Genomic DNA, 9,493 nt, shown 5'->3' with positions numbered 1-9,493 from the left:
TATCTCTTAAATGTTAGATGGTTGATGATGAACGATTACGAAATATAAAGAATGTTTAGCAAGTATGATTAAAGAATCAAAAATTTCAAAATTTTCGCTAAAATTAACTTATGTAAAGTAAGAATGACGTAAGTAGGCTTGTTTGCGACCTCTGAGAGGTCAACGACGCCGGTCTCGTCTGGGGTCTAGATTCCGGTCTTGACAATAGTAGGGATAGGTGTATTTATAATATTAAAAATGGGTTAAAGTGTAATTATTATAACTTGAGGGTTTAAAATAAAGTTTTAAAAGTAGGGGGATGGTAGGGGGTGTTTGGAAACACAAAAAGGGGCAAAAATCCGTTGGGGGGCCCACTAGCCGTTTCCCCAACGGATCCAAACGGTCAAATTTTTTAAAATTTAAAAAAAAACAGATGGGATCCCGCGAATCGGTCGGTTCAATCGGGCCGGGTCGATCGGGATGCAGGGGTGAACCGGCCCCTGACCGGTCCCTTCATCCCCCACCTCTTAAACCCCTTAAACCCTAGGGGATGGGCCGGGTTCGAAACGGGGCAGGGCGGGACGCGGGCCGGGGCGGGGCGGGCCATCCCGATCCCCCTGCCACCCCTATTAAAAGTATATTTATAACGTCAAAATAATATCCCCGTCGTTAAAAGACATTTTTAATGTGTTAGAAAATCAACAATATCCAGACCTCAAAATTTTTAATACCCGGACATTAATAATTTAAAAAATTGCACATATTTTTACTTTCACGTTTTATTTTTCACAAAAGACTTATTCTTCCCCTCCATTACCCCACCCCCAACTGATGGTCTCCCATTACCCCACCACTGCTTGTCCCATTACCCCCACCCTACTGGTGAAGTCCCTTCCGTGAGAAAACATAACAAGAACATCGATTTTTCCGCAGCCACAAAGCACACAAGGAACGTGCCTTCCAACTCTTCTAGAAATCGAGATAACTACGGGAGCGAATAATCAAAATAGTTAATGAGAGTCTCTTAATATAAAATAAAGTACTAATTTGTTGGAGAAAAATTAGCAAAACCAACCACAATAATAGTGGTACCATTCGTAAAATCAAAGGTTTGTTTGCAAAAATTAAACTATAGCTCTCCATTGAAGGTCTTTATAAATAAAATCAATGTCTATTTTTTCTAATTGCAGAAGTCCCCTTTTTCGTTTTACTTCAATTTTCACTTGAGTTTTGCCGGTCTTCGCTGAAATTTCACCTGAGTTTTATTGGTCTTTGTTGGGTATGATTGTAACGTGACATATTCTTGACTTTCTTTATCTTCAAGTTAAGTTTAGGTTGTTTTGACTATAAATTCTTATTTAGGTATTCTGATTTTGACTATAAATTATTATGTAGGTATTCTATTTTTGACCATTTTTGAGTTTATGTTGTATGATTCATAAGATTTTTCACAGGTTATTGGTGCACATGCTCTTAAATTATGCAATATGTTTGTGGGTATTGATGTGTGTACTGTTGGTAGCCTCGGTTGACAATCAAAAGAAGTCGCAATGATGAAATTATTGAATAAATTTGTTAGTCTAGGACAAAATTTCCATTACAAATTTTGATGTAGAGATAAGGTTTTCTTATTTCCGTTTTAATTAGCCCCTTTAATTAGGTCGACATGTTCCTTAGCACAATTATGGTAGTTTTACATTGGATCATGATGATTCAACTCCCTTTAGTATTTCGAGACAAAACATGTTTGTTTTACTATGATGTTCAACAACATCTAATGTGTTTGATTCAAAACAGTAATTGTGAGTTAGTGGTTCGGATTCAAATAAATGCAGGGCAAATGTATTCTTGTAAAGGGGAAACTAGACTGGGTTAGAAAAAAATAATCCAATTTGAACATGTTGTGTTTGTGATCCACCAGTTCCTATTGGTTCAGGTTATTGTTTGGACTTGTCTTGGCTTCAGAGTTCTTCGTATTCATCGATATATACTTTTATAGGCAATGAAGGAGATCCTATGAAATGGGAGTTTGGGATTTATTTGTTGTATAATGATTCATATTTTTTTTGGTTGAACGAACACATTTATTACCAAACTTATAGAACCCAGTTACAACAAGCTACTAAAAAGAAATAATAAAACAACCTAGTCCATCCTAAATATTTCCAACATTTACAACTACAACTACAGATTCACTATTTATATAATTGCTCTATCCAATACCTATCTTTACATCTATGCTTCATGTTTAGTACTTCAATGATTCTCACTTTACTGTGAAGTTGTATTTTCTGCATTATCACTTGTGTTCTCGGTACTCTCTGGTTCCATATTGCATCATTCCTTGCCTGCCATATATACTACACTAGCGCAGCAAGTATTGCCCATATCAACCCTGTGCAGATTTTCCATGTTACATTCCTTGTTATTCCTTTCCATAGTTACTGTATGTAGTCCCCTGTTCCTTTGTTTAGTCTTCAGCCAGTTGAAAATATTATCCAAGCAGATGTTGGAGTATTCACATTCAAAAAAAAAAGTGAGCATTAGTTTCCGGATGAGAGCGACACAGTGGACATATTAAATCTTGTCCAATGCTCATTTTTTACAGTCTTTCTCTAGTTAGTAGTCTGCATCGCGTTGCTAAATGACATCACCAACTGAGTTGCCTCACATACGTATTTGATTCAGAGGATACATAAAAATCAAATATGGTTCAATATTAACATGGTTTCCTTCTCTTCTTCTATAATCTTCTCTGTTTTTTTTGTCAGTTTCACAATTCTTTTCTTTGCTTTGTATTGCTCTCTCTGTTATGCACTGTTTTTCTCCATACTCTGCAAATTTTCCTCTGTTCTATAATTTTTTTTGTCGTTCTATCTCTGTTCTTACTGTTCAGTTTCTTTTTTTGGGTAAATTATATAAACTTTTTAATTTAAGAATTGCAAGATTTTCTAAATATGTTATTTCTATTGAGTGCTTTTTTATTTATCTATGACATATTTGATGTTTTTTTATGTTTGTATTAAATAGCGCTTTAGTTGAAAAAAAGTCTGTCCTTCGCTTCATGCTTCTCTCTTTGGTGAAACAAGCCCTTGTCACTCTCTAAAACACTGCTCTTCCAGCATTGCCATTTCCTATGAAATAACTATAAGCCTGGGTTACAGCTTCTGGTGGTCAATGGCTCGGACTGGGTCGACTTTTCATAATTTAAAAGTATGTGATACAATAAGCATGGTTAAACTCTTTTGTTTACTATTCAAAATGTATAGCCTGCTAACAATTAAAAAATTTATATCTGTGTTTAATACAATTTCAGGTGTGGGAAAATGTTGTACATTAATCTGTCAAATATCAAATAGCACTAAATCAATACCTATGTTTAAAGACTTTCTTCATGTGGAGTTTGACTGTAAATGGATGTTCTTTCCCTATGTATCATCTACTTTGACAATCCAGTGGCTTGTTTTCCCTAAAAATCCAAAGTCACTGCCTCCCTATATTATTCTTCCATGTTAGTACCAAAGAATTCACCCATGTTATTCCCCAATCATTAAGTGGCCTCCAGAAAGTCATTTTTCACTATTGTGATGATCATATTTCTTGTCTGCCACACTTAGGGTTAAGACATCTTTTTTTTTCCCATGTATTTTTTATTTCATTGAAAATGGATGAACTCTCTGAAATAGGCAATAAATCTTATTGGACAGACTATTTTGAAATTATGTCTATATGGTTTCATGTGGCTTGTTGGTTTTTTTAAGCTCTTTATTGCATTTCATATTTTCTTTTCTATGAAGTGTATCTCATGTTCACATATTTCTTTCTCGATTGTTGTAGGCTTTGATTCCAAATTTGCCGATGGTGGTGCTTGTTATAGTTGTTGAAAGTGTCTCCAGAACTACTCTTTTGAAGGCTCTCTGTTGATTTCTTTTGTAAGGTATGTTTTTTTTCTTTTTCTAAACCTTTCTTATTCACTGATGTTTTTTTTAAAATATTTCAAGTATTTGTCTCAATTTTTGTTGTCATTCATTTTTCTATGTTTTTTAATCCAGTATCATTGTCCATTTATTAAGAGGTACTGTTTGTTGCAATGTTTAACTGTGTTTCATCGATTTTTGAACAATGGTATGAGCATAATAAAATGTTAAACTATCACTCACTATCAAAACTTTGATGTGTTCAATATAGATAATAAGAAAAAGCACAACATGTAATGTAATCTGTCCACAACAACAAAGTCAAAAGTTTGATTCCATACCGGGCTTAGACTTCATTTGCAGCCCTTGTTTTGTTCTTGATTTGAGCCTTTTTCATGATCAGAATGACGTAGGGGTCAGCCTCCCCCCCCATATAATCTTGGGGCAGGTCATCAATTGAAACCACGGTAACAGAAAGTACCCCTCGTACTATTACCTCTCTTCTACTGTTGATTTCACTTCCATTTGGACTAACTTCTTTTCCTTCTGCCGAGTTTTTAAGAACTCTCTCTAATGAAATCATTGACTCATTTTGAGAAAAAAGTTTACTTAGCCCATTGTTCATGCCATTCGAGCAGTACAATAGCTCCAAGTGTGCCTATTATTCTCCTCTCTCTGAATTTCTAAATCATTCACCAACTTCAACCAGATATCCTTCACTTTACCAGGCTCAAGTTCATTTCAAACAGATATGGGAACATCCAATTAGTTTAGCTAACTGAAGCCCTTCATCGTCATAGATTTTTACCACCAGGTTTTGTGTCAATGGATCTTCATTCCAAGTTGGGTTCAATTTGTTGTTAATTATTTTTCTCTTCTTCATTCTGTCTCGTAGAGGGCGTACATATAATATAGGAAAAGGATCAGATTTTCCAATGAAATCATTATTTGTTAATTCCTTTGCTTGAACAATTTTCACCTCCAATACTATTGTAGGCTTCAGTTAAAGGTCACTATAATCCCCATACCATTGAATCTCTAATTCCATAGTTATACCCTCACTTCCATCTCGAATAATAGAAATCCCTATAAATTGTGGAGAACTGTACCAAGAGTGAACTTTGAAAAAAATCACAGGCCTATATTGTTCCAAAATTGGCTCCACACTTGACTTCACTAGTTCTGATGGCCAGTTCTTTTCAATATGAGAATTAAGTCATGCCATCTTTTGGGATCTTTGGTGATTAAATGATTGATTTATGCTTTAAAAGTTATAAGTTATAGCTATCCGACATTCTGTTACGAATTGACCTCAAATTGTTTTTTTAACATATGAAGAATGTGATCAAGATTAAAGAACGTGTTGTTGAAGAATTGTGGAGCTAGCTGAAAAGAAAATTATATTTTTATTGTTGGTGCAGATCTAGGGACGTTTTAACCTATGCAGCTATTTCATTTTCTCAAATTTTAGGATTCGATAGATGTCGAACATGTCTGTTTTATAATATTATGTCGAACAAATATGTTATGTAGATCTTATGTTAAACATGTATGTTTTTTAGATATTGTGTTGAACACCGATTATATGTTAGTTTTCCAGTACGTTTCGGTTCATAGAAAAACAATTATGAAATTTTATACTGATTTTTTATGACTCGTGAAAACAATGAAATGATATTAAGATCTACTTGAGGAACATCAAAACTATATATAATTATTTAGAAAATAAATTTATGAAACAAACTTTATTGTTAAATTTATTAAAAGCAACGAAAGGAATTTAAACTTGGTTGGTAAAACTAATGTAATTAACGAAAGAATCTGACCGCTAAAAGTACTTGTAACGACTGGAAATTGTGGTTATACTTCACTGTTTTAATGACCAAATGACAATCAACAAAGGGAATTTGTGGTCGTTGTTAGTGAAGGTAGCGACCGTATTTATCGTTGTCGCTATGTTATATCTAACGATCGGCTATGCAATACGGTCGTTACCCTTTGAAGACTGAGCTTTTAACGATCCGTGACGATCAATTTTTGCCCAGTCGTTATAGACCTTTAACGACCGGATATGGACTTTTAACAACCGAATTTCCTTTAAATAAAAGTCATTTTTCTTGTAGTGTTACTTTAAATAGTGTTTTTAAAATTTAATGAATATATCTTATTTCTCTCCTTAAAAACAAGGGATACTAAAGAAGAAGAAGAATGGAAGTATAAACAAAATGAAAGATCAAAAAATTGGAAGAAAGATTGTGAATAGAGTATTAAAGTGAATATAAATAAATGATTCTTGGGTGGTGTTTTTATTGGGAAGGAATTTTTTTTGAGCAATGCAATTTTTTAAAACCATCTAGTGATTTATGACTTTTCTTTTAGTGATTTAGTTTTAGAAGACATTTTGGGTGCAAAAAAATAATGTAACAACAGTATCCTTTAATTACGACATAACTTCGAAAAAGTAAAATTGTGCCAAGAAAGTATCCTACCAAATATATTTTTTTCGTTATGAATAATGTTTTACTTCATCTATATTATTAGAGACAAAGTATGAAATCACTTGATAATTTTTTTCGTTCTTTTGTCAGAAATTTCCATTTCTTCATAAAATATAGTCTATTTGTTGCATTATTCCTATGACCAAGTAAATTTATTTTCTCCGGTTAGAGAACCTTTGTTTAATATGTTTCTCCATTTCCAAAGAGTTATCTAATTTTATTAGGCACAAAGTTTTAGAAAATAAAAAAGATTTTAAAATCTAGTGGTAATAAATCAAAGTTATATTTTATGTATTAAATTATACTTTATTCTTGTGGCTTAAAATGTGTCAATATAGAAAGTAGAATTAAAATTTACAAAGATCTTTTATTTTTAAACAGACTAAAGAGGAAAAGAAATCTTTTTTTTAAAACGAAGGAAGAATTATGAGATAACTTATATATGCTACAAACTTTTTGCTAGAAAAGGTGCACAAATATAATTATTAGTAATTTTTTCTTTTACGAATCTTATAAAAATATTGTTGTTACCTTTTTCTAGTTCTGTAAAATAATAAGTAAAATGATATATCATAGATAAACTAATAACATATAAATGTAAATAAAATTATAACCTTATTATATAAAAATAAAAAAAGTATTAAATGAAATTTAATTTAACTTTTGAAAAATGCTAATTAATTAGTAAGAGATATATTGGTCAATATGTATATATGAAAAGGATATTTTAATCTTGAGAAAAATAATTTGTTGTTTTTGCTTCTGCTTTTTTTTTTTTTAAAAAAAATAAAACAGAAATTTTTAGATTCTTCTGAACCTACTTCAATTTAAATATTTTTTTATTGATTTGTCAAACATTTCATTTTTCAAAAAAATAATAATATTTTTTTCACAAAATAAATACTTGACCGAACTCATAAACAGATCCCTAAGTTTGTTGGGTTTTTTCTCTCAGGTACCTCAACTATGTCATTTTCCTATTGAATCATTGAACCACCCATAATTTATTCCTTTTAAACATCGTCAACTGATTTTAGTCGAATTTTCTATTGTAAATGTGTTTAATTGTGTTCGCGTTGTAATGATTTTGATTGAAGGAATGAAGACAAACAGTGTGTTAGTCTCATTTGTTTTCTAATGTGCTTAAATGACTTGAAGTAAAACACAATTATTCTCGAATATTTCACTATCAATTAGACTAATGAATTTTAGAACAACATATATATCCTCTATCAATACTCCTCACAAAATCTTGTTTCCCATCAACCAACGGTGTTTAAAAGGAACAAATGATGAGTGATTCAATGATTGAATAGGAAAATAGCTTAGTTGAGGTAGCTGAAAGGAAAATTCCAACAAATTTAAAGATCTGTTTATGTATTTGGTCTAAATACTTAAAAAAAAAAAAACTCCTAACAAATGTTAAACAAATTCTTTAATTCACCCTATTTGTCTCACATCATAACTGACACATGTAATGTAGACTTAATTTGATAAATACATAAAACAAGTTGAAGCACAATACGTTTTTTTTGTTTCCTTAGATTTTAAGATGTTGTCATTTATACATACATTAAATTCTACTTTCTTTGTTATTTACGAGTTGATAAGAAGTACGCCCATACAATTTATATTTATATATAAGATATCTATCATTAATTTATATTTATATATAAGATATAAAATAATAACGATAAAATAAAAAAAAATATTTTTAATAGAATTGAGGTAAGATAAATATTTGTTAATTTTATTTAAAAAATATTATTAGAAAAAAATGTGTTAAAAGAATAATAAAATTTTGAGGAACTTTAACATATAGCCATTCAAAAATAGCCTAATTACTCTCCATAGATATAATTTGATAATTATACTTCGTAGCTACATGTTATAGGAAGGAGAGAGGCGAGCGAGACAGGGAGAGAGGAGAGAGGAGAGAGGAGAGAGAGAGAAGGGGGGGAGGGGAAAGAGTGGGAGAAAAGTGAATTGTATATGTATATCAGCTATATGGTAAGCGATATTAGAAGAGGGAGGAGAGATGCGAGAGAGAGGTGAATTTTGTGTGTGTGTGTGTGTATATATATATATATATATAATTGTATATTATGCATATGTATTTGTATATTCTGGCGAATTATACATATAAAAACGTGACTAATTATACAAACTCGAAGTCAACTCACGTAATTAATGTATAATGTTAGTTACGAATGGTAATTATTGCAAACTATAACTATGATGATTAATAAATAGTATAAGTTTGCTTAACTGCGTCATTTTTCCATAATATATTTATTTGAAAATGAGCATTCTGACCCATTAAATAACAATAAGACATTTTATTGACCAAAATATTGATGACAAAGACATTTTAAAATTAAACTACAAACAAAGAGTATTTTTATTCTTTTGGCATAGTTTAAAGAAATTTTTGAACTTTTTTCCTTAAATCGATAACAACATACACACACGCGCATTCACACAAAAAAAAAGAAATTATTAGAAAATCCATTAACCCAATAACCCAAAAATAAATGATTCAATAATATTTTATTTTATTTTAATTATTCATGAATTCGATTTCTTAAATTCCAACCTTTTTGACTTTGTGTAATTCGTTTTGTTTTAATAGAAATAATAATAGTGTAATCCACGTGGCTGCTTGCATGTTTAGATCATTTAATCCAGTTGCTTTCTATACCTTCTTACTTGAAGTCTTTTCTTGTCAAAGTTGTGTGACGGTAAGGTAAGTGTGTGAGAAAAGAAAAAAATATAAAAATTTCTTTAGTTTGACTTCTAATTTTTCCTTTCGCAAAAAAATAAAAATAAAATGCTAGTGGATTCCAATAACCCTCAGGCGTTTTGAAAGCTTTTACAATTTGGAGAAATTTTTATAAGTAAAATGGTTAGTTTGTTAATCGCTCTTTTTTTTTTTCGGTCCTTGAGGACTAAAGTATTTGGACATATATTTAATTGAAACATTATTTATTAAATTAACTAAATTGATTAATTAGATAAATTTTCACTATTTTGGTGAAGATTTGATTTTCTGCTTTCCAATCATGTCCAGTTTTCCATTTCCCTGCCCCCCCCCCCCCC

The 9,493-nt window shown here is 31.2% G+C and overlaps 1 long non-coding RNA gene and 1 pseudogene across 3 annotated transcripts; one reads left to right on the top strand and one right to left on the bottom strand.

Moving 5' to 3' along the window:
* The first annotated feature begins 797 nt into the window (after positions 1-797).
* LOC114074309 lies at positions 798-5,480 on the top strand. 3 transcript variants are annotated; one of them, XR_003574675.1, is made up of 4 exons: positions 798-1,088; positions 3,010-3,192; positions 3,817-3,916; positions 5,235-5,480. It is a non-coding gene; the product is annotated as an uncharacterized LOC114074309 (long non-coding RNA). The 3 variants fall into 3 exon arrangements; XR_003574676.1 differs by having other exon boundaries at positions 799-1,088; positions 3,102-3,192; XR_003574674.1 differs by lacking the exon at positions 798-1,088 and adding an exon at positions 1,109-1,258.
* LOC107020996 lies at positions 3,932-5,228 on the bottom strand (annotated as a pseudogene).
* Positions 5,481-9,493: the final 4,013 nt, after the last annotated feature.

Source organism: Solanum pennellii, chromosome 1 (genome assembly GCF_001406875.1).
Source record: "Solanum pennellii chromosome 1, SPENNV200".
NCBI lineage: Eukaryota > Viridiplantae > Streptophyta > Magnoliopsida > Solanales > Solanaceae > Solanum > Solanum pennellii.
The sequence above is the reverse complement of the archived record's forward strand: the minus strand, read 5'-3'. Positions and strand labels throughout refer to the sequence as shown.